The 26,687-nt window shown below is 39.6% G+C and overlaps 1 protein-coding gene across 2 annotated transcripts in view; it reads right to left on the bottom strand.

Moving 5' to 3' along the window:
* Nucleotides 1-11,674, bottom strand: part of Antp (homeobox protein H90) — a 109,615-nt gene extending 97,941 nt beyond the window's left edge. The window contains exons 1-2 of one of the 2 annotated variants that reach the window (XM_071775319.1): nucleotides 11,335-11,674; nucleotides 10,745-10,786 (exon numbers count right to left, since the gene is read on the bottom strand). The gene's annotated coding sequence lies outside the window, so the exon portion shown is untranslated. Of the gene's footprint in view, nucleotides 1-2,481; nucleotides 2,980-10,744; nucleotides 10,787-11,334 lie in introns of those variants that run through there. The other variant, XM_071775321.1, reaches the window with a different exon arrangement.
* Between the last annotated feature and the right edge of the window lie 15,013 nt (nucleotides 11,675-26,687).

The following is a 26,687-nucleotide window of genomic DNA, read 5'->3' as shown; positions in this document are numbered from 1 at the left end:
ATGATTCAAGACCTGGCAGGCCCCTTTTATCATCTAAGGTTTGTTAAGTTTCGGGCGACACTTATCTTCAGGCCGCGGGCACTCGGCCGGCACTTTGGAGGTTGCGAAACCGAGAAAGGGCGCAGATCGCGGACCACGAGTAGAGACACGACAAAAGGGGGTTTCTTCGGTCGAAGAGGGAGGTTCGCTAAGGTGTCGCGGAGTTAGAAGAGGGATGGAAGACCCAGGGGCGGGCAAGAACGCAAGAGGGCAAGAGGCATCGGATGACATCGCGACGCCCGAGGCTCCCTGAGCAAGTTCTCGAAAGTGTCGGCTAAACTGATATGAGAAATGGTCGCTTCGTGCTGCCCGTAGGGGATGAAGCAGCCCGGCTATACCTATTCGTTATACGGTTGGGAAACGCTCAAGCACCTCGAGTATTCGTAAACCCCTTCATCCGATACAAGGACAAGCGATCCGCAACTCTACATATTTCTGCTGATACCGCCATATAGTGAATTCCGAGGATGTGTTCACGCTATTTTAAATATTATCACCGAATATTGGAAAGTACAATCGGCGCGTGACTTGAACATCAATGTTGTAAATATTATATCTCTGTAATATATACAGTTTAAGAATCGATTAAATCAAACAATATTTTGGACATTGAGTATCTTTTATCGATACTATACATAACTTTAGAATAACGCGACAAAAAGATAAGACTGAAGAATTTCTACACTTCAATCTCTCATATATTTAAAACTAAGAAAGTTTTTGAAAAGAAAATTTCATTTACCATTATACCAATTTTACGTGGCGTTATAAACGTTATAATACTTTATCTGTTTAAACTTTATTTTGAATGGACTGAACGGCTACAATTATACACGCCATGCGCATTTCAAATTAAAATCATTTAAATCTGCAAAAACCTCGAAGATTAAAAATACGAAACAAACGGATAAATATCAGTCGAGCGAGCAGCAAGATAAGAAAATTTGATTCATTACATTCTTACACTATTTTCAATATTAACAAAATCCATTATATGGCTACATCTTATTGACGTCCGTAATTACATTCTTACACTATTTTCAATATTAACAAAATCCATTATATGGCTACATCTTGTTGACGTTCGTAAATTTCTCAATGTCGTCGCGTGCATGGTTCAACATAAATGTTTAACATATCCAACTGAACTTCAGTTTGATAACTTTCTGCAACTTTCCGGGGTGTTGCATAGATAGGCTTGAGAGGTAAGAAGAAGATGACGCACGAGAAAGTCTAAAGGATTGCACTGGTGGGGGTAAAGGAACGCTTATCACCGCCTGCAGCCGCGCCGACCGTCGGATCCTTATTTATGGCCTCCGTCAGGCGTCGGTGCGGTACACACTATACCTATTTTACCCTCAGGTTCCTCGATACTAAGCTTTATTTTCGGATAGATAGCTCTTCCCTCCCAATTTTGGAAAATCGAAAATATCTAAGCGTAATCAGCGAGTTCTCAAGATCAAAATAAATATTCAGAAACTGTATATTTGTGTTCTATCGAAATTAGGCACAATTTCAACTTCTTTTGGAGAATAGAACGAATTATTTTCTAATTTATGATGTTTTCGTAATGTATATATGTCGGTTTAAATCAAACTTGTTGAATATATTGACGAAAATTATGCAAAAAAGAACGAAGTAGAAGATAAATGTGGCATAATGGTTATTAACTCGCTACATCTTAGTAGTATATTGTACACATAAATAAACAGCTCTTTAAACATTACCTTCATCAAATAACTGTTTTTGACTACACACGTATATTTATCTCACAGCCATGTATTATCATAAAGAAATGACATACAATTCATATCTCATTGGTGTAATGCGAGTACACAATAAGATATATTGTTAGAAATAGTAATGTGTGCATGACACACACACACACACACACACATACACACACATATATAGATAAAACCTCGTTATATTCGAATGACAAATTCTTTGCATGTAAGGTTTATGAACTGTCGAAATAAAAAAAATAAATTACGTTTATCGTATTAGTAAATAAACAGATTTCGAAACATACTCTCTCGCGTGCGAGTATATGTTCATCGCAAATTATCTGTCAAAATAATTGATGCAAAATATTTTCTATTCACAAGACAAGCACTTATATAACAGAATCAAGACGTACATGTGTAAATAAACAGCAAGTTTCTAATATATATTGTTTCTAATACACATCGATACAATCTGAATCAACACAGAATGATCTGAAGGAATATATCAAGAAAGAGTCAGCCTGTTATATAGCAGCTCTAACTGACTAACGGAGCATGTGCACTGCGTAAGATTTTGGCGGGAGGGCGATCTCAATAACTTTGACAGCTTTAATTTCTGGCACGTTTACACCTCCGCGTATTTAACGAGTCGCGTGAATACGAGACGACGCTTATTTTCGTGTGCTGTGACAGTTAAGTTATATGGATGACTTACCCGTAGCGGCCAATATGAGATCAACGATAACGAAGTCGTCTCTGCGGAAAGATGGTCCGCGCACGTTCCTTGCAGCTCATGATAGCGCCTAATCGAGTCCGCTTTCCCAAATTTGTTGCTCCATCCGGTTGCTCTGATTTCCGATGTTTACTCCGTAGCAGGCCTTCTCTCGCGCCTTCACGCTTTTATCGCTCGGACGTGTGTGTGTTCGGTAGGCGGGCGGAGTCTCCGGATATCGCCGTCAGAATATGATCCCGCGGTCCGTCGTATCGCTGGGTTACGAAACCGAGTCCTCGTCCGATAGGAATCGCCCGATTGTACCCCCCGGCCGAGAACGAAGGACGGAGACGTCCCTCGCACGGGTGATGAAAAACCGCGGGTGTCGGTGGATCTCGTCCACCACCTCGCGCGGAGGTTTCGCGGAGGTTTCGCCTTCGAGACTCGCCGACTCTCCGAGATCTCGGGGACGCTCTTTCACCGGCCAAAGCAAACTTGTTGGATGGCAATACGTGAGTTAAATGTTCACCGCGGATGGTTTACGGCCCGATAGTCCCCACTTCGTGCCGCCATGCGGCGCTGCCTCCGTTTTCTCTCTCTCTCTCTCTTTCTGCCTCTCCTCGTGCTTTCGTCCCACTACTACCGGCTAGAGAGCTCTCTCGTTCTCTCCCTCTCGTACTGTCAATCTCTCTCTCTTTCTGTCCCGCTGTATCTCTCTCTCTCTCTCTCCCTCCTGTCTCTCGTATTCGTGTCGTCTCTTCCATGTGCACAGTGCTCCATCGTTGCGTCTTGCTCCGTTCCACGAGCCTCTGGCTCTCCTCACGCTTCTACCCGCACCAGGGCTGTCCTGCGGCCAGCGCAAAGGCGGGGTATTCGGACCGTGGAAGCGAGAGAGCGTATTAGCGCGAGGGAGAGAATTGACTTTAGAAGGAGACAGTGACATCGCAAGATACACGAAATGAACGGAGACGAGAGATCACCGACACGCGCGCAATTGACTCTACACGTATAAGAGGCGGATTTATATGCAAGGGCGTTGTTAATGGCGGGAGGGAGTACGGCGAAGGGTGTACGTTTGCTGCCTCTTTCCTGCTTCGTTCCATCTCTGTCGCGCCTTTCTTCTCTTTCTCCCTCTCATTCTCCTTCTCTTTCGCTCTTTCGCTTTCCGCTCTGTATCGGTCTTCCTCTTCTCTTCTCTTCCGCTTTGAACGTTGCTTTCCTTTCACGATATATAGCCGTCCCTGTTTCTCGCGAGCAATATTTTCATCCCTCTTCGATATTGCGCTCGCGCTCTTCAAGGATAAGTTCGACGTCTCTGTCGCGCGCGCGCGCGCGTCCTTCCCCTCTCTGCCTTCTCTCCTTTTGATCGTTCTCTCTCTCTCTCCCTCGCTCCCTCCCCTGATTTTGTACACTCACAAGGATGGCCACGGTGACGTAACAAAACACGTGACTACCATTTAGCCAATGGCGGATAGTTAGTTCAAATCTCGCGGGCACCGAAGACCCCACCTAGCGCTTCATCTTCAGGACTGGTTATCATCGAATGTACATGCAGGATTGAGCTATTACCTGGTGCTTGGCGTTATAGGTATAATTATATAGCGTCGCGATACACATCGAGTAATGGTGATTTGTGGCCGCTCCTTCGCACATATACATACTCAATTCTCTCCGGTAACCACGTGGTAGACATGCTACATACGTTGACTGTTGCTATAGATTTTCAGACGTGACGAAGTATCGACGCGCACACTTGGCAATATCTTAATGTATTTTGTCTTCGCGTTCGGTTGCTCGACTATTTACGACCCTTCTTTTACAACTTATGGCGATTTAGTCTCAATTGTATATGTTAAAAGTATGAAAAAAAGAAAAAAAATACAACAAAAAATACAACTGTTTCGAAACTATTTTGAGTAGATTGGGTAGAAGAAAGCTATGGCAAGAAATGCCATGAATCAGTAAACGTGATGTCTACTGAAACCTCATTCGACGCAGCTTGAATAATTTAGAAAAGTCAATTCGCACGACGTCCCATTAATTTGAATTCGCGCGAGAATAAACTCTGGCGCTGCGAAATTGCGTTTCGCCATGCGGCCAATTCCGCTTCTGGCGAAATTTAAATCGAGCCCACCTAAACTCGGCACCGAATTTAGAGTTGGAAGCGCCCGGTGGACCATGCGTGCGCTGCAGTCACCGCCGGCGCATACATCATCCGATATTTATTTGTCTCTCTTCCTGAAGAATTTAAAGCGTGTGGAAGCTCCTACTTTTTTCGTCCGGCCGCAGCAATGAACAGTTTTGGAGAAGATACCGTTATTATGGCGTATGACGCAACGAATGGTATCGCGCGCGACAAGTCCGATATATTGAACAATAAATAATGCCGAGACGTAAAATCGATGAATTGGAACCCGGGCTCCTTCGCTTTGTGTGTTTGTTTTTGCTAGACAACATTAAATCCACGAACCCTACAAATGCACGAAACAAATAAAACAGTATATTTGTAAAAAAAAAAAAAATATGAATGTGACAGCTAAGATATATCCTAGAGATTATACCACCTTCGTAAATAGTATGAAGAATGTAGATATTTCGCAAGCAACTTTATACGATACTCACGGATTTCGTGAACGGTGTATCATTAAAAGATTCAATACATTAGAATTACATATATGAGCAATTTTCTTAAACTTTAAATAATTGTCGAAGGGCAATAAAAATACTGTGTACGCGTAACATTAATTCTTTGTAATTCTTTTTCGATAGGATAATAATAAAGATAAACGCTTCTGTAGCCGTAATTAATAATAAAGATAAACGCTTCTGTAGCTGTAGATAAATATAATTTATATAATAAATCGCGAAGCCACGTGGCCAAAGAGACGTTTCTGAGAGTTAAGATGGAGTTAGGAAATCCGAGTACGCATTTGCCGTTTGACGGAATGTTATTGCGGCCATAATCGCAGGCGCCAACAGGTGCGAGCCCGGCACAAGCCTATACGTGAGTGTATGTGTGAGTATGCAATACTACGCTGCGAGTCGGTATACCTATATTATCGCCATAGGGCAATAAAGACCCCCATCCCTATAATCTGTGGCGGAAACAATAACTAAACAGGCCAGGCAAGCCAGCCAACCGGCACTGATCCAGTACCAGTCGTTTATAATGCTAATGGTCATAGAACTGTCAATATTTTGACATTTTACCACTTTAAGAGACGATCTCTTCACCTTTTCCGTGTTTTTTGTTATAAACAATCATTATCATTCATTTTAGAACACTTTTAGTTCCAAGTAAAATAAAATTTAATAAAAATGCGACTCATATATGGTAGAATATGTCAAAATGTGAACATTAATTATGTTTAAAATGATATAAAACACATATGGCACAGAAAAAATTTAAAAGTTTACTTAAGTTATACGGAGAGTAAAAAAACTTTTATTTTAGGAATATAATAAGAAAGTATATAATAAGAAAGATATTCCATAAGATCAAAATTCTCTCTCTTCATTAGTATCTAAAAAAATATTTGTAGAAAGAAATATTTCTTTATAACAGTATTTTGTGGAAAAAGAGCTAGAGTATGTAAGCTATAGCAGTGTCTTGTATGTAACGGTAAATAGTGTTAAGAATTGCGAAATGTTCAACTTATTTTATGTGTTTCATGTTTTATTTTTCACCTACTATTCGCGCCACGTGCACATACATCTCATAACGCATGTCCGCGTACACATATAAATCTATCTGCTTTCATACATACAGTGTTATAGTGTACATCATGGTTTCCATAGTTACGTATGTGTTTACATTATTAATAACTCGCTCATAAATAGACATTAGTCTAAATCTAAATCTTATAACTTTGATATAATATCATATCTATATATTACAAAATGCCAAGCTTTATATTCTATATCATCTTTAATATTGCGCTTATATTCTTACATATCTTCGTATTTGAAAAGCATCTTGACAGAAGCTATACAGAAAAATATAAATATGTATTATCTATACAGAAAAATATAAATATTAGAATCGTAATAGGCATATGTAGTATATACATATATATGTATATAAAATGTATATCGTATAGTATATACATATACTATATGATATCATCTGTATGTATATGCTAGAAAAAGATATATATTTATCACACGAGAGATTTCCATATATCTTCTACCTCGATCTATTTTCTTATCACAAGGAAATTGTCCCACCCGTCGTAGCAAGACGCCCGGCTCCCTTAACCTTAGAAAGAGAGAAAGAAAAAAGAGAGTTAAGAGGGAAGAAACGGTGACAAGAGAGGGGAGGATGTTCACTCCTCTAAGGAACAGTCGTACATTACTGCTCACGAAAAAAGACCATCCACAGGACGTTTAATTTCCAAAGCCCTTCCGCCAGTTCCATTCACCTCGTCCCTGAATCCACGAGCATTGCATGAATTCCGTCATTCAGAGCCGCCCAACCTCTCTCACCACTCTCTGTACCTCTTCAGACTTACGACTGCGAGGCACGACGAAAAGCGCCGTCGTGTGCAATCTTCCCTATGATATCACCTCTGACCCTCCGGCGTATAGAATTACAAGGGTAAAGAGGGTTCGTCCTGATATGGGGAACACTTATGCTTGCCCATGTGTAATTGTAAAAATATGACGCGCAATCTTTTGATAACGTTTAGCGCGTCCGTGAAATATAGAACATTCTACATATGAATATTATTTTGATTTTGACAAAATATGCTTTTACCAAAATTGTAAAGAAAAATTTTTATTTCTTTTAAATATTTTGGTCGCACAAATATTCTACTCCTGAAAATTTATCTGAATATCGTCAATAATTATCTCAATATGTAAATGTAAATTGTTAAATAAATCGCTAAACAGAAAACTTTTTAAAACAATTTTCTTTAGTGTTTCATCGTGTTAATATAAAAAAAAACAACATTAATTTCTTTTGCATCACGCAAACGCATGATCAAATTAATTCTTTGAAGCAACAAGAAACGAAGGAAACATTGATTCCTTTTAATTTTATAATAATGTATCAAACCAAAGTTGATTAGAACTTTAATCATAATAAATAATAAAATGTTTTACACAAAACGTTTGGAGAATTATTGCAACAGCATATACGATATATCTATGTATCCCTCGCGTCAATCTTAGAGTTAGATATCAGTCCGATGCTAAAACATATTTACTTTCCGCACCATTAAACGCTGCGATTTTTACCGCAAGCAATCATGTAAGTTTTGAAAATCGTCGGGTTAACCTAACGGCGCTATAAAATCTGGATTCTGGCGGCACGCGCACTCATCCCCGTTACCACCCGCTCTATGGAGTATAACCCTCCACGAGTCTCCACACCGCACGATAACCTAGCGACACTTCTTCCGCTACGTATATCCTCATTTGTCCGCTGTGTTTTACAACTCGAGTCTCGCTTCATGACCGCTAAACGTGACGGATGCCTAGATTCACATTTTCCTACAAATCATGAGCTCAACCTATGCGTGTTACAACTCGCTATTTGGCAAAATGTGTTGAATTACGAACCGCGTTTACTCAATAACGCTTCTTCGTTTCAAAAGCGTATATTTTTGTAGAATAGTATTTCACGTATCATGCAATTGCTTCAATTATAATAAAAATATAGAACTACGACTGTATATACTCTACTGATCTCGAGATATTTAGGTATATAAATTAATAATTTTTTTATTTTATAAAAATTTATCAGCGCGTCATAATTTTGTTCCACATAATAAGGAACTTTAATAAAGAAGAATAGGGGGGAGAGAGAGAGAGAGAGAGAGAGAGAGAGAGAGAGAGGATGTGAGAGTAAAAGTTATCCCGTTACATATACTATTTAATCTTCACAAAGAATTTGTATACTAATTTAAATATTTTCAGTACACTAAGAAAAAAATATTTAGATCATATAGAAAATATTTATTTAAATTGCTGCCAATAGCTTACTTACTTAATATAATATACACATATTTAGAATTAGATATTTTTATTTAATTTAAATTAAATAAAAATATCTAATTCTAAATAAATATGTGTATTATATTAAGTAAAAATGCTATATAATTGGCAGCAATCTAAATAAATATTTTTTTAAATCTAAATATTTTTTTTCTCAGTGTAGTAATTCATTTTAAATTAAGGAAAAATGCTTCAATTATAGTGCGCCTTCGCGATGGCTACATATTATAAGCCAATATTATTAAAAAGAAATTAAGCAAATTTTTGTAGCAACTTTTATATAGAGGGTGGGAAGAAATGCGGTTTTAAGTACTTTAGCTCGAAGCGACCGGAGAAAGGGTGTTTCTCGAGACGTTACCGGAACTGCCTCTTGTTTACAATGGGAAACAAAGTTTACGCGGTCGGGATTAATCTTCGGGCAAGGCGTCCGTGGGGTCTCCAAACGGCGTCAGGATCAGCAAGATCCCTAATGAATCTAGGCAAAGGACCCTCGAGAGTCGGGATCTTGACTTTTGAGAGGGCGCAGCCAACTTCGGCTCAGATGTTGGTCTCGTGGTAGCCAAGACTTGGTCCTGAGTTTCCAACGAGCCAAGGAATACCTCCCATGTTCTATGAAGTTTCGAATACGAGTATCTACCCACGCATTTGCAACTGCGGATTCCCTATCGCATTCGCAAACTAATACATTTTCCATATTTTATAAATTATTCTTTCCAATTCTTTCTATACCTGATGCCTCTTGTGTTGATATATTTAACAACGCTATTTTAGCTCTACTTAACTTTCAATTGATTTTTTATTCTTTAAATCTTAAAAGATATATATTAAATTTGAATAGTAGATATATATCAGATCTCTATTAATTTTGTAAATGTAGATAATTGAAAATTATCACACAAACACATATATACACTGGTCTCAGTTTAGAATACTAATTGATAATGCTTTCGCGTACGCTTTACGGTCCGCATCCAACGTAATTATAGTTATACTTGTTGACCACGTCCATTTTCACCATGATGGTTCCGAGCTGGTAGCATTATGGTTGACCAAACGATTTGATGTAGCAACCACAGATGCAACCGCAAACCGGTGTTAATATCCATTTGTTTTGTAGCAGCTAGTATTATTCGCGTAAGTGGTTACAAGCTTTTTAAATACAGTAGTTGTATTTTTTTTAAATATCATTAATTTAACTCAACGAAATATAAATAGCATCAATATACAAAGATATAAATAATTTTCTTTTCTAGCATTTTAAATAATATTGTAAAATACGTAGTATATATAATAAAGACTATCAGAATAACGTCGCGTATAAATAAACGAAGCTACATCAAAGGTGGCAAAGCGTGCCTGTGACGATCAAACTCACGGGAGTTTCTCGCGTATAAATGGTGGCGGAATATGGAATTATCGGTTCCGTGCTGCCACCGCCAACACCGTAGGCAGATAGCGTATATTCCACGGCCCCGGTCGCGAGGGTCTTCATCTTTCCCTTCGTCTCGCCGCCCACTCGCGAAAGACATGCCCAAGTACGTCCAAGTAACGAGGGAAGGGGGGGGGGGGATAGGCTAGAGACAGAGAAAGAGTATAAAGTTCTTTGGACACACGGGCACAGCGCATACGCAACCATGATATCAGGTATAGCGCAGTGGCAAGCCAGCGTGTTGGCGATAAATCATGGGTTACCACATTGTAGCCCAGTAAATCATCGGACGCGGGGAACGCGAGAGCTTCCCAGCGTGAAATGAAACGAATTCATCTCTGTCATCCCCCACTACGTGCTTCCATCCACCTCTCTTTCCACCTCCTTTTCTCTCTCTCGCGCTCCCACTGTTGCTCTTTCTCTTCCGCCTCCTCCCTCCAACCCCTTCTCTGCACCTCATCTACTATACCATCCCTCAATTCGCCCCCACCATGCCCCTCTTCGCACGTCCGCGTGTTTTCTATTCTCCGCACGCAACTGGCTAGGGTAGATAGTTATATATAATATCGGTCCCACCCATCTACCCCCATTCACAGTCCTTTCGAGAGGATCATCAGGAATCTTTCACATAAACGAATTTTTCTTTCGGCGATCGTATGACGTTTACTCTATTCGTACCTATCCTTTTGCCATTTTTAGATTGTATGATTCTGTGTTAACTCTCTTCGCGAATGTTAAAAAATATCTCAATTATTGCACACAATCTTATAATAAAAAAATTGAGTGACATTTGAAGCTCTCAAACCACGAGTACGTGAATTAAAATAAAAAACTCACCGGCTGAGATGCGCAACGGCGGAGTTGAATCCCTGCGTTGATCTGTAACATAGAAATATTTTTATATTAAAAACAGTGAAGATAATCTTCACGTAAATAATTATCGCGTCCGTGAAATTTTTGAAACATTATTTTAATAGATCAGATTTTTAAATGCAAGAAACGATCGCGGCTGTATAATTCCACATTAACTCGTTCGTATAATTATTCGCGAAAAATCATGCAAGTAATATTATACAACCGTGCTATTTGCGAATAAGAGAGACGCGACGTTCGTGACGTAACGTCTCTTCTCGCATATGCCGGAGATCGAACTCCGAAATTGCGAAATTGCGCCGGAGTTAAATCTAACCTCGAACGATATTGTACACACGCACGGTCATTAATGCCTGGACACCGAAAATTGGATGCATCTCGGAAACTGACTATTCGTCTCTTTCTAAGCGGGACTGAGTTAGCGAGACTGAGAGGACATTAACGAGTTAATGAGTATCATGTGTAATGGACGAAGTCGCGCTCGAGAAATTGGCGGAATCCGCCACAGACCGTCCGGATTGACGGAACAAATTAATGAATGAATAACTACTCACCCCACGGTCGCTCCGCCGTCGCCCGATGCCACCCGGGCCCCCTCCTCCTCTCCTCGATCCTCCACCATTGTCGCACTCACTCACGACGCGACGACGCCGCGACGTTCACGATCGAAAATCGACGATATCGTCGTTTATGATCGCGCGGCACAAAAGGCACGGCACTCCCGGTATTAATCTCGCAACGCGGCGCGTACTTAACACACGGCGACGGAAGAATTACGGCGGAGTAGCTACGAACGAGTCTATGCGATCCGCTTGACGACCGTGAACGTCCCGCAGGTAGGCGCGAGTGACGTCAGTGACGCGACAAGAGAATCGAACATGGCGGACCAAAATCGCGCCCTCGCGAGTCGCGAGTGTTGCTCCTGATTATCGACATATATCGATCGATGCTCTTGACAAGTGAAGTTGGTCGCGCGATTTACGAACTTCTCTCTCCGCCATGTTTGATTCATTCGTCACGTCTACCTGCGGGAGCCGGGACGTCAAGCAGATCGTGTAGCTTCGTTCGTAGCTTTTCCGCCGCAATTCTTTCGTCAGCGTATAATTAAGTGTAATTAAGTACGCGCCGCGTCGCGAGATTAATACCGGGAGTGCCGTGCTTTCAGTGTCGCGCGATCGTAAGAGACGATATCGTCGATTTTAATCGTGAACGTCGCCGCGTCGTGAGTGCGCCGACGGAGATGCGACAACGGCGTAGGATCGAGGAGGGGAGAAGGGGGCCCGGGTGGCATCGGGCGACGGCGGAGCGACCGTGAGGTAAGTATAGTTATTATTCATTTATTATTTTGCTGTCCTGTGATCGATTCCGCCACTTTTTCAAGCGTGACTTGATTCGCCCACTACATATGATACTCATTAGTGTAATATCGATCGAGGTTTCTCTCCGGCGCAATTTCGGAGTTCGATCTCCGGCATATGCGAGAAGAGAGTTACGTCGCGAACGTCGCGTCTCTCTTAATTCGCACGGTCGTAATATTACTTGCACGATTTTTCGCGGATTAATTATGCGAACAAGTTGATGTGGAAATATACAGCCGCGATCGTTTCTTGCATTAGCATTTTAAAATCTGATATTTGTTAAAATGATATGTTTCAAAAAGTTGACGGACGCAATAATTATTTGCTTAAAGTATCGATTATCTTGAACACTGTTTTAATGTAAAAATATTTATATGTTACAGATCAACGCAGGGTTACATCAACTTACAACTCCGCTGTTGCGCATCGGCCGGTGAGTTATTTTTTTATTTCAATATCGAGGCAATGGATTTGGAAAAACTCTATTACAGATGTAAATAAAATGAAAGATAATGTAAATGTAAAAATAATTAATGTAGCGATAAATAGTGTTCTGTATTACTTATATCTGATGAAATATCTGAATATATTGTTATTTATTCCTAGTTATTACGGAAAAAATTAAAACATTAAATATTAAGAACATAAAAATATATTACAAATAAACTGATATATTACATTATAATCTATTGCCTCGAAATAGACAGGCTCGGAAATGGATAGAGCCTAGAAAATATTTTTACAATTGTATAATCCTTTGCCGACTTTTTGTTACACAAAGTTATGCACATTCGGTGATAATGAGAATAGGATCGCGACTTCTTCGATAACATGAATAGTGAGGATGGAGAGAAGATAGAGCTCTGACTAGGGCTGCGTTCCGATATTCACTGCTAGTAATAAAAATCTATAGTGTATGTGACGTAATCTATAGATTTTTAGTACTAGCAGCAAATATCGGAACGCAGCCTAACCAAGCCTTGTCTTCATTATAAGCTTTTCATTTCGTGTTGCCTTTAAAAAAATTTTTTTTTAATTTTTCTCTCTCTCTCTCACTTTCTTTATGTGATGTTAAGACGTGGCGTTGCGAGTAGGCGCCCCTTACCGAGGTTCACGTCGGCACCGCAATATTTATCGTAATTTGATACAAGCGGACCACGAACAAAAAATTGCTGCTAGCTGACGGAGTGGGAGGTCAGAAAGATGAGGTAAGGGTGGGACGAGAGGTGGTAGACCCATACATTGCGGGCAACTCAGACGCAGCCGCGCCTCCGCCTTCCTCAGCTTCCCTATCCAAGCAGCCCCTATCGCCCGATACTGCTCATTTCTCCTATCGCCCCTCGTACATTCCAACTTTTCACTTCCGTTTTCGTGTATTACAGTCCTTCCTGATACGATCATCGATCACTGAATGTAAACAACAGTGATTTACAATAACGTAAACTTAACAATAAACAATTATCGCTGTTTTATAAGGAATATAATATTCATCCTTAATATTAAAATGTCATATAAATTATATTGAATCATACAAATAAAAAATTTAATAATTTATACATAAAAAACTTTTTAAATATGTAATCCTGTTTTTATTATATAAATATATGACATATACAATTCATAACACACACAAAATCAATTTCTTTCCATTAAATTTAATTAAGAAAGTCATATTGTTTTAAAATAAAATTAGAGTAAAATACAAATATTAAAATTATAAGTACAGTATATTTATACAGTATAAAAGCATGGTAAAGGTGTGGAAGAGAGAGGGAGAAAAAGAGAGAGAGAGATATATATATAAATAATAATAACAGCACAATCCTCTGCGGTCAGGTATGAAGAAACTCGTTTCTACCCGTCGAATAGGTCTTAATTAACATCAGGTAGATTCTGGAACGCGCGCGCGTGTAGCTCCTATTTATCATTCCCAATTAAGCTATAATCCGATATGATAAATAATGCCGTTAACGCAGTAAAGAGGCAACAGGATTTGATTTATTTAACAAGATGGTTTTACCATATTATATAACGATAAAGAATCAATAAGTTCTCAGTGTATGAACATAGTGCTTCCCTTATCTATTGCAAAAAAATTCACATGTTAACGTTACTTCTTTACGCTGTTTCTCTTCTTTTTTACTTCGCGCGCAATAAGGCATCTCCGAGGAAAAACGACAAATTCATGCGCGAATAAGCATCACGCTCGCAATAAACGCACGACTGCAATTAATCCGGCGAAGGTCGTTGGTACGGCTAGCAGGAATGCAAGGAACTAGTGCACTAATTAGGAGTTACCTCCATTTGTTCTTTTATTTAATCAGTGCCGTGGGTGGTGAGCGTCAGTAGGGTGGATGCTGCGGAGTAGATGGCGAACAAGAAGGGGCGAGAAAGAGAGGGGCAATGCGAGGGAGGGAGGTTTCTCGCGTTGCGGTGGCAGACTATTACGGGACTCCCACATAAATTGGATTGTCGCTCGGTCCAAATGTATGTAGCGATAAATCCACCCGGTGAAAATAATGGCGACTCATTTTGTAAATGGCGTAAAACTTAAAATTGTGCCGTCTCCGACAGTGAGATTTATGGACGCGATGACAGCATCGCTATTACGATTACTATCGCATTTAACTGTCGACCAATACCTAAGTATTAGATACATACGTATCGACGTATGGATAAGATATTTTTATGCAAATGAAAAGATATTTGTTATCAGCAAGATTTTGTTAAAAAATTTTGTATAAAGAAATTTTAACGTTACATTATAATTTGATACCAATAAAAGAATATTGTCATTTCTAAAAAAATATAATTTTGTTCATCTAATTATATCAATATTTTGGAAAATTAAAACTAGCCATGCAAAATATGGCGTAATACTTGAAATTCATTCCGTAGTCAATTTATCAATCTATCTATCTTTGACACACACAATGCTCGTGCCATTGGCCATCCACCAGTGACAAGAACCGAACCTGGGACTACCCTTATAGTCGACTTCATTGAACGCGGCGCTCGTTTATCTCCGAACATATACATCATCCCCTCTTCTCGCCTCACCAATGTGCCAACCCTGTTTTCGGTTTCGCCTTCTTTACCCCTTCCCCTTTCCCCACCAGACTCGACGCACGTTCAGTGGTTCAATAGGGAGAAACTGTAAACCTAAATACTTCGTCTTCATTTACCAATGTTCAATGTTGATTCTCGTCCTTCTCGCTCGTGTTATTGCCAAGAATTCTTACTTGTGACAATGATCTTGTACTTTATACTTATTAATTATTTATCTACATATTTATAAAATGGTACACGTATATATTTTTCGATATATATACTTGGATATTTATAATATATATTTATTTATCTGACAAAAAGAACTACTTAGTGAGAGAAAAATACGAAGATCGATAACATTATTAGATTCTCCGTGGGCGTAAAAAGAGGCTGAGTTCGCAATGTGCGTCAGACAGATAGGGAATCTAATTTTCAAATACCGAGGGGTAGATCTGAAGGAACATCCCCCAGCATATTATTTATAATATATACGCAGATGAAATTGGTGTCCAAACACGTTAGGCACGCGTTTTCAAGTCGTATGCTTCATATACTTCACAAGCATTGCATAGTTATTTCCTTCCTTTTAGATATGAAGAAATTTTCATATAAGAAATTTCGGCAGGCAGACAATATTAAAGAAGCAATATTTGTGCGCAATAATGCGTAAGAATTGATAATCTTTTTTAAAGTAATTAGAAAGAAAGAAATAAAGTATTTTCATATTACAAACGTTTTATTTAGAAACAAAACATATCTGAATGGATATATGTAATATTCTCAATTTTCAATTAAATTAGTTATTAAATGATTTTATTAATGTTATAAATATAAAGATGTAAATAAATTTTACGATTTAATAGCAATTCAAAACTTAAATTTAACAGGTAATAAAATTGTGTATACCTAGGCACGTAGAACGGTGAGATAAATCGATAACCAATGATTGGAATAAAGCTACGCCAACCAGCTTTTTCCGGCGGATCTCGTTTCACGGCTCGATTCTGTCACGAAGCGAGCAAGGAGTTTCGGTACCACATTCTTGCCGAAGGGATAACTAGAAAACTTCTTTTCCGCTCAACCGCCTTCTCATCCAACACACACCGGGACTAACTCAGAGAGCTACCCCCTTCTTAACAACACCCATGCCCCACGCCTTGCCCATCCGCGCCCCTGCCTTCTTTTTACCCTCCTTCTTTTTATCCTTTGTAGCAGTTGTGCAGTCGTAGAGTATCTTCGCGCTGCAGGGACGTGTTCACCCAAATGCGCTGTTAAAATTTTGGACACAATCTTACCATTTGTCTTGCGGGATCTGAGAATAAATCTTTGGCGGCTCAGGCGGGCCGAGAAAAACGCCTTGCCCTACGTTACTCACGTGAGCTGGTAAATATATATATGTATGTGTGTGTGTGCGCGCGCGCGCGTGTGTATATATGGATGCATATATCTGTGTAGGCTTGCGCATGTGCATGCCTATGTATGTATACGTGTGCAACGGTACCCTCAGGGTTTCCACCTTCTTATTCTTCTTTTTCTTCATTTTGCCACCCTTATGGACACTGGCAGGCACGCCGAATAACCCCTGGAGTCTTACAGACCGATGTTCCATCAATAAATCATAATATTCGTATTAACATTCTTCGCACTTCTTTCGTGCTGCGATGTTTTACCTCTACCTCCCCTTGCCGTCATCAAAATGGATAAGTTCTGTGACATATCAAAGCGGCAAAAAACTTCCCGATAGGAAGAATTTGTATCACGTATAAGCATATGTGATATGTAATTTCGAATGATTGCAATAAATCAAGTTGTACTTGATGTGTGCGCCGATATTGTTACATTAACAGGATATGTGGCAAGACTTAGGAGTATTTTTAAAAAACTTTGCCAATAAAGAAACGTAACTTATAAATGATTAATATAGCGTGACAGTTTTCATAAATTTTGGCTACATTCTTTCAAAGAATTAAGAGATGATTGACATAATATATTAGAATTTATCGTGTAATTCAATTTTCACTATGATCAATGCACTGTCCGTGAATGGAAAATAAATGGATGACAATGATATCATATTTTATATACTGATAGTGGGGCGTGGAGACGAGATGAGGAACGAAATTGGCGCTTGTATGTATGTGAATTTATGACTACAAAGCATTATTAAAATTTGTCTGTCACTTCCAAAAATGCAATTATACTCTTGATATATAGATATATTACACATATACTCAAATTATTGTATATTATTATGATATAAAATTTAGAAAAATTTACTATATAGTAAATTTACATTACATGTAAAATTACTATATAATGTCATTCATTTTTCAAGATTTTTCGAGATGTGTCTGAAGAAATAGCACGATATAAATACAATTTATAATTAAATTATTATTTATAAAAAGTAATTTTTTGCAATAATTCATTATTGATTAGCTTTTCTTTTCAAAGAATTAGTTTAATTTAGTTATTTAACTAAAAGTGAGAGATAGATCTTTCAATATATATAAAATATTTGATGAAACAAACATATACCTGTTTTTATTAGAATCAAACTGCGATATTATATAGTATATACTTTATTAAATTGCTATCTTTTCTATTCACCATAAAATGAAAACTGTACGCTATATTCAACAAAGGAATACCGAAGGCGGATGCATACACACATTTTAGAGTACTACTTCATATAACGATAACTCAGAAACGCGACGTCGTCGTTCGCCGTGTACGCTTTGCCCCATCCGTGAAGAGCTCCGGCGTAAAATATGTGTCTGGTGTCTTATTCTTCACACGGTCGGTTTCTCTCGAAGGCAACAGGAGAATCGAGAAATGGAAGAAAATAAGACAAGGAGAAAATAGAAAGCACGAAGGATTTGAACGAGGATGGTCTTTCCACAACTCTTCCGAATCCTCATCATTGCTCCAGTGCTTTCCGCTGTATCGTTGCTTACATTCACCATTTCCACGATTCTGCACAAACTTATTATTCTCGTGGTCCCGCGTGGATGGTCGCGAAATACGCTGTCTGTCACATTAGCGGTCCAGAACAGGATATCATATCGGACACTTTGGATAGTCGCGAGACATTGTCATCGCCATACTGGCGACTGCCCACACAGTTTCATTCTATGGAGCGTGCAACGCTTTTGTATATTATACTTATCACAATTGTCTTCCTTCTTCGTTCTATTAATATTTAACAAGTCATTCGATCTCTACTTTTTACACGACGTTGGTTATCGCGCGTCGTCACATTAAAATATTTGCGGTAATGGAAAGACGGTAGACGTACGCTTCTATAGAGGCCGATGATATGAGTCAGTTCTTCATGACGATGAAAGGGAGATTACTTCGCAGTGGTTGCTTTAGGAGAAGGGCGGAACGTGTTCTTGCATACATTTAAAATATTCTGGTTGAGAACCTCCTCTCATAAACTTCCTCATGGCTGTATGTACTTAATACCTGTGAAAGTGTGTAAAGGAGTAATGTATGCGGTGCTGGTAATGCACTTAGGGAGATAAGAGTTTCCCACTTATCCGAGGACATTACCGGATCTAAAAAATCAACAGAGGTTGCAGAAGAACCGAAATTTAGCAAGAAAAATATTGTCGTTGCAGGTTAGCCATAGGTTTACCGAAGGCGATAGCCTTGTAAAAACACGCACCACTTTCTCATTGGTAAAACGCTAATAAAACAAGTTTGAAATATTAACGATAACTGATATATAACCGAGAACTTAGTGCGTGACACAGTACATGTATGATGATTACCAATATCGTCACATCTCTCCGTTTTTCACAAATTGTCAACCACGATCAAATTAACGCAAAGTTAGTTTTACGTAATGCCGTCCCTGATATCAAGACAGGGGGTTGAACGTTTCCCCTTAAAAGAAACGTGCATTAAATCACCGGTACCTCGTCCGTTGCTCTCCTCCTTTGTCCTTGGTCGATCGTAGAAGCAGCAAGCCGTGGCAGGTTCTACTTATCTCGAGAAGGAAAAGGGAGCACCTTCCTCTTTTTTTTTTATCTAGTTACGAAGATGCGAAGGCGCGTCGCAAACCGACCGAGGGAGACTTTCTGCCGGTGGTTCAAGGAGGTAGAGGGATGCCCGGTGGGAGGGGGAGGATGGCACAGGGGTTGGGAGAGGGGGTCGAAAGCAAGGGTGTTATCTGGGTGGCGGAGGACCGGAGTACCAACATAAATATTAGGCTCCTCGTTAATGCCTCTGGTAGCTACTGGCGTTACGTTTCGCAGTAAGTAAATTATGCGATATGAAATTATTAGCACCATTAAAGAAATTTATACTTTTTCGGTGCTACTCCACCCAACCTACCTACATCTACTCCAAAGACTCGAAAGGAGACGAAAGGAATGGTGACGATTTTTCCACTTTATCTGCCTGCCGGTGCTCGTTTCCTTGCCTTCTCGCCCGTTCTGGAATACCGCAACGATATCAGCCATCCCACCCATCCCACTTTTCGTTTTCCTCGTGCCTACCATTTCCCTTCCTCCTGTCTGATACACTGCTTAATGTTTTTGCAAGAGCCAATTCCTATTGTTATCCTTCGTATAAGCTACGGCGTTAGGGTGCTTTGATTGTCAGATATATTTCTATCGTTTACTTCGTGTTATAAAATGTTGATTTGAGAGGACAGATATATGCTATAATGATAATTCGCAATCGTCATGAGCACGATTAAATCATTCCTTTAAAAATCGCTGACTTCGATTTTAATATAGCTGCAGTTATACCAATAAGATACCATAAATTTTATTTTCGGTGGCAACCAATATTATGTTAGCTGAATTTTTTTTCGATGTTTTGTATCCATTTATCACTAAATCAATTATGTTTAATGTTACCTATATTAATTTTACGAACTTTGTACATTTTAGATACCTGTAGCGTTCTACGTTTCCTTAAAATGAATTATAAAATTCACCTATTTGAGTATGCGTCCTTGAAGTTCTCGTGAAGAAATCGGACGAGCATGAAATATTCCGACGAACCAATCGCGTTGCGCAACACAGGTATGAATTTTGAAGCGGACTGTAGGCTACATTCTTGTGCCGTGGGCAAATAAAACGAGCCGACGAAGACAACATTATTACGGAGCGCTGCCAGCCATTGCTCATGCCCTGCTTCCTTACGTATTTCCAGCCATATATATGTACAAGGGCGCGTGAACGCGCACTCAACATACATTCGCATACATATCCGTTTGTGCACACTACGACGTGGTACAAGCGCGAATCGTTGGATTGAATCTGTTCTACGTTTCTGCTGTATCGATAATAATTGAGTTGGCTCCTAAATGAAATAGACCCGTTAATTAAAAAGTACTCTGTATTTATGTCACATTCATCACGTAATGTACCATTACATATAACGAAAAGTTATGCTGACAACAATATGGTAATTTCAGATTTAAAAAAATTCTTATCCTAATGCGATGCATTAAAAAGATAATTTAGTAAGATTTTTTTACTTATATATAGATATCGTGATAAATATTAATTATTAAAAAATTAATAGTGCTTCATATAATATTAATAATTTTAAAGTCAGCATAAGAAGAAATTATATTTGCATCAAAACGATTAATTTATAATGGTATATTTTTGAGCTATAAAACAAACACCAAAGAAATTATCATATATTTAAATAAAATCCAATAAAACTATTTAAAAAATATGGGAAAAAGAATACGAAATAAAAAAAGAAATAAATTTTTGACACTGTGTGAAAAAATTGCAGCGGACATCGTTGTCATTAGATTGTACAGGCCTTAAAGCCTACTGTGCCTGAGATATATGAGTACGCGTTCAGTAGGAAAGAGAATAAGGGACTAAAATGGTGAAGAGCGCTACAATGGAGTTGGCACGCTCTGTGGTCATAGAATCAAGGCTGTCTATTCAATGAGCTCGAAAATAGCCTTCTTCTACAGATATCTCGTGGGAATTTCATGGAATGGCATATTTTATGAAGGTGCACAACCTGCTGTACTTCTAATATCTCGTGTGCGTTATCAAGCACTAATTCTATAACGTGTCGTCATGTCTAATTTAAAACGTCGCAGAGTGTTATTAACGATATTACGAGTAATATAATATTAATAAAAATCCTATGAAGTTTCTCTGGAACTTTAAGGTGTACAGCAAACTAATTCTTTAATATCAATAACTAATATAATATTTAATATTTCTATTCGTCATTTTGTTTCGTAAACTTGTCAAATGTGATTTAATTTTTTATGTTAAAACTCAATTAAAATTTAAAAATAATGAAAAATATGAAAAATAAAAAAGATAAAAAATTGTACGGACATACACAAGCTAAAGATCGTGGACGATTGGTGGAAGCTGTGGAAGGTAGAAACATGGTGGTAAAAGGGTCGTCCAAGAGGTCACTGCCGAAGGAGTCGTAAGAGGGCGAGGAAAGCGGGTGGAGTAAGGAGGAAACACAGAAGGGGTAAAGGGGCAGGGGTGCTCAAGAGGAGTGAGCGGAGAAAGGGGCAAGAGGTTGCCCTCCATGAATCACGACACAGAGGCTGATTTAGAGGCCCAGAAGTTGCCGCTATAGGTACTAGCTGCCGCCTGTAACCTCCAGGTGAACTTGCTGCAGAGTGTATCCTAATGGATCTTATACGTGAAAATCTCAAATATAATTAATGATCTCAAACATAAATAATTATTTTCTAATTTTTGTCATACATCAAATTCCTTTCATTAATCGTTATTGCCAACAACATTCCTTATATTCTAAAAATCTTTATATATAGCTTTAAAATTCGCGATTGAATACCTTATTAAGTATTTGTTGTTAAGTCGTTAGAATTGCAAAATCTTTATCAATTTTCAAATCTATTCACACCTTTTGTAAATGTACGTATGTATATGCGCCGATGTTAATGGATAACTGCACTAACATGTGTAGTATACTGCGTTCGTTATGTTGTTCGATATAGAAGAAATCGAACAATATATAGTTCGACATGCATATATAATTAAACTACAATATAACTGGTTAATACTTATCTCAGTGAAATAGTCAGGATTAAGCGTGAATGCTATCGAGCTTAAGACCGCGAAACGGACAAATAAATTAGAACCAGTATCTGTCCATCGAAAGCATGGTACTGATAAATTTCCGCGCGCGTCCTCACAGACACGAACAGCATATATTTTACATTCTCAATTCGGGATGAACAGATTTATTGAGCTTCACAGCGTCCAATACCGTTCACCTCCCTTGACAATCTTTCTACTTCACTACGTATCTGTATGTATATAAATCTCAATTGTTTTTAGGGCTTTATCTGCTGGCAACATGGCGCAGATTATGTAATAGCAAAATCAGAAGTTTTTTTTTGTGAATTTCTTGTGTTATAATTAAAATAGTGTTGAGCTAATATATGCAATTGAACTAACAAAAAGACAATAATCCAATTTATAGAAACATAGTCAATTTCGTACGAATATAAGAATTTCGCAATGTGTACGCGATAATAAATGAATGTGTGAATTAAAACTAAGCGCAGTTTGTGAAATGCGCGAAGCTTGGTTATAGAAAATGGAAAAAAATAATGGGTTCAAATATAGGTGGAATATACATATATGTAACAGAAGCGAAAAAGAGACAGAGTTAGGAGCGAGGGGGGTACAAGAGAGAAGAGCACAGCAGAATGAGTAAGTGCGAGGGCTCGTCGCTTCTCCATTTCAAGCCTAAGCGCGCCCATTCATCAGGATTTCGGCGCGCAGACGTGCTTTATTACTGCTCGGTCGAAATTGCTATCCTACGACTCCATTCCGGTCCGCGAGCTTGCATGCACCGTACCCAGGCGAGCCTCTTTCGGCATAGTCAGGATAATGCATTAGTACCTTATATAAGATTCAGCCACGCGCAAGCGATCTATATTCTTAACCAGACACGGCGCAAGTTAACTAAATTCAAATTATATCGATATATCGGCAAACAGTACATATCCTTAATCACTATCACAATATAAAAACACGGTTTATAATAACAAATCAATAACATAGTTATTAAAACGTTATTATACAGCTCAGAGAGTGTCGCTATGTGTCTACTTTGATTTTAAAACAAATGACATCCTCTTGATCTAATTTTCAGTAGCTGTATTAAGGAAATGTGCCCAATGGGACACCGTATAATATTTCGCTGCCGTGATTTGTAATTTTTTTTATTAAGACATTCAAGAGGAAACAAGAACCCATTGCGTAATAATTCGTTAATTATTCTACGACAATTTATCTGATTTCTTTCTCGGTCGCTACGGTTGCTGCGGGCTTCAACTACCTGCTGGCGTGCGTCGCGCAATTCACACGATGCTCGCGCGAACACGACGATCTTTCGCACGCGCACACGCGCACACGCGCACATGCATATGCATCCGCGGCACGCGTGCATTGCATCCCCGACACATGTATGCCCGAATACGAATGAAAAAGCTTAATGCGCCATTATTTACTTGATAGTGGACAAAGGGTTCCAGGGGCACCAGCACGTGTTTACGCGTTTATAACAGACGTGACGCAGAGTGGTTATATTCTAGCGGGGCGTGTGCGTCGGGGGTGGATGCCGGCAGGGCCGCGACGGGCTCGCGTGGAGATGGCTGGAGGTGGTCGGAGGCGGCGGAGGCGCTGTTTTGTGATGCAGCACGCACATTACCAGACCGTAATGCGGCGTCGGGCTCACCGGTTCATATATTTTATTTAGCACTGACACACACGGGGCTGAAATTACGCGTAGTTATTAATGAAACTAAACTATTAATTTAAATTCCATTGTTCCATTATAAATAATTACCTGTTAATTACCGGCGAACCGGGCCAACCCGTGTAATGTGATTGGGGGACAAACAAACGATTGGGTTAACAAACGTTCGTTACAGCGTTAATGTTACCGCTCTTTGAAATGTTTTTGCTGGTTTACGCTTTATTTCTGGCAAAGTGCGGCCTAGGAATCTTAATGATCGATTATTGCATTTATAACATATATTTCATATATTTGATGTTATTCATTACATATTTTAATTTTCCAAAATACAAGCGTCAAACCGCGCCCATAAAATAGTGAATTTAATTACTGATTATTAATTGGCGCCAGCTCATGCTGAAGCTTAATGAGTTATATTTGCCTGTGTTTTAAGCATTATTTATTATGTATCATTGTATTAATAAAAGTATAATCCGGTTACGTTGACTCGAACAAATTACGTGAATTATATCTCTATCCATTTATTACTGAATATTATCAACTCGATTACCGATTCTTAAGCTGTAATAATCAAATAACGAGATATCGATATTTGATCGAAGTGGGGATTGGAGAGGAATAGAGAGATACCGCTGTTGATAGTGCCTTTTGTTTCCGTCGTCGTGCACAGATAAATATGCGTGCGTGCTAACAAGTATGCTAACGTCTCTTAGGGCTGATTCAATTAATCAAAGCTGAGTCGGCGACCGGCGCTGATTGCTCTTGCGATGCACTTAGTCGCGTACACGTGATTACACGCTGTGAGATGGACAGATGAGACTACGTGCCTGTAGTTAATCTTCCATGTGTCAAACGGTACAAATGACACGAAGTGGAAGGTGAGGGAGCAGAGAGATGCGTGATACGGACTTCGTGTATGTACACGAACGACTCTCGTATCGATACAGCGGGGCATCTTTGCGCGAGGTGACTTCTAACTGCGTGCTGTGTGTGAAGAGTTCGTGACTGACATACGCGCCGACATATAGGTAGAAGCGCCACGTGCAGGAATGACATTCCAACTTGGTGAGCGAATTGTAAAGGGATCTCCTAATGGTCGCGCAACGAAATAGCTGCGGGATTCAATTCAATTATTGTGTCGTCCAAAGACTCATAAAACATAATCTATGTGAGATAAATGTAACGTGTCTTTCCGTAGTTGTAATTTACAGTTTTGCAAGTCGTTACGTTACGTTATCTCTTCGACACCTTGCACCGGTGTGATACGCGGTAATTGAAATCGCAGGCGGTGACTGGTCGCACATAATAAGAAGGCGCCTTGATGCCAGCACGCGTTCGTAAATACGTATCGAGCCAGGAAATCACGATCACGAACACTTTAGCGTGCTACAGCTTGATTGCTATGTATCGTGGCGCCGGTAACAATTTATTATTCGTCGCGAAGAAAACACTCAGGTGACTGTCATCTTTTCGTTCCCCCCTCCCATAACTTTTTTTTCAAAACTCACTGCGATATATAAAATAAATTTATTCTCAACGTTCGAATCAGCCTCAAAATTACATGTTCAATTTCGCCAGCAGTAGAGAAAAGTTGCAGAAAAAAAATGTATTATACGAATAAAATTTCGTATTTCACGATGATCGAATTTCCCATCATTTTCACATTTAATACATCCGTTCTCTTCGAATTTGGGAATAGTCGCTACGGAGGGTAAACGGGGGTGAGAGAAGCGAATCGAAGAAATGACGTAACGGAGACATAGTGCTGCCAGAAAGAGGAAAGCGCGATAGAAGGCATCGGAGCGCACCGGCGCCCTGCCTCGGCTCCGTCGAGGCGCCGGCGTCACTTCCGCCCTTACTCCTATTCTCCCTGTTCCCTCCGCCGTCTCGTCTCGCAACTGTTCCCGCCGGTTTCGCGGTTCCTATCTCGATTCAGGCTGCCGCTTGGAATCGCAGAGCCTTGAAAAAGAAGCAAAAGGAAATGTACACCGACTGCCGGCGTCGGCGTCGGTAGGCGTTGCCCCTCACCCGGGTGCACTCGCCAGAATCCCGCGACTACGACCACTCCAGCCACCAATAAATAAATATGAGATGCATCGGCTAAACAGTTCCCGGGTTGTTGATCCTGCGAGACTTGTATAAATCAGCTTTATACTCTAGCATCCACGTCGCCTGACCCGGCACGCTCGTACGTGTGTAAAGCTTCGTATCGGCGCGATGCGCGTTTCCGCGCTCTTTGTGATTCCGCGTATATAGCATTTCGTCGGTATCAAATATCCAAGATGCAGATATAACTGGCTTAGTAATTGAATTGAAATATTGAGGGAACACGGCACGCTTCCAATTATCTCCGATCAGAACGATGACATTAACACGTGCTTATATATAATATGTGGACGATTATCTTTATTTTCGCTAAACTTTCTCGCGCGATTTAAAATCTACCGCAATTCCCCGAAACTCATTATTTGATGGCAGTTGGTGCACGTGACGCGCACCATAATCTTCCCCATCTCCGTTTAAACCATCGCCCACGCGCCATCTTTCCCCGAAAAAATAATAAGCGAGAGGGTTGGTCCCGTGATACACGATGTAGGAGACGGGAGACCAGGGCTGACAGGGATTCATAATTTCACGCGGGCTTATTGCAGTCAGTTATTTATCCTCTCTACTCATCGTGCATGCAGCTCTCGCCTAAGACTCGCGGTTCTGTTCCGCTTGCGGTTTTCGTCTTCTTCTCTTCTCTCTTG

This window comes from Temnothorax longispinosus, chromosome 4 (assembly GCF_030848805.1).
Source record: "Temnothorax longispinosus isolate EJ_2023e chromosome 4, Tlon_JGU_v1, whole genome shotgun sequence".
In the NCBI taxonomy this organism is placed as follows: Eukaryota; Metazoa; Arthropoda; class Insecta; order Hymenoptera; family Formicidae; genus Temnothorax; species Temnothorax longispinosus.
The sequence above is the reverse complement of the archived record's forward strand: the minus strand, read 5'-3'. Positions and strand labels throughout refer to the sequence as shown.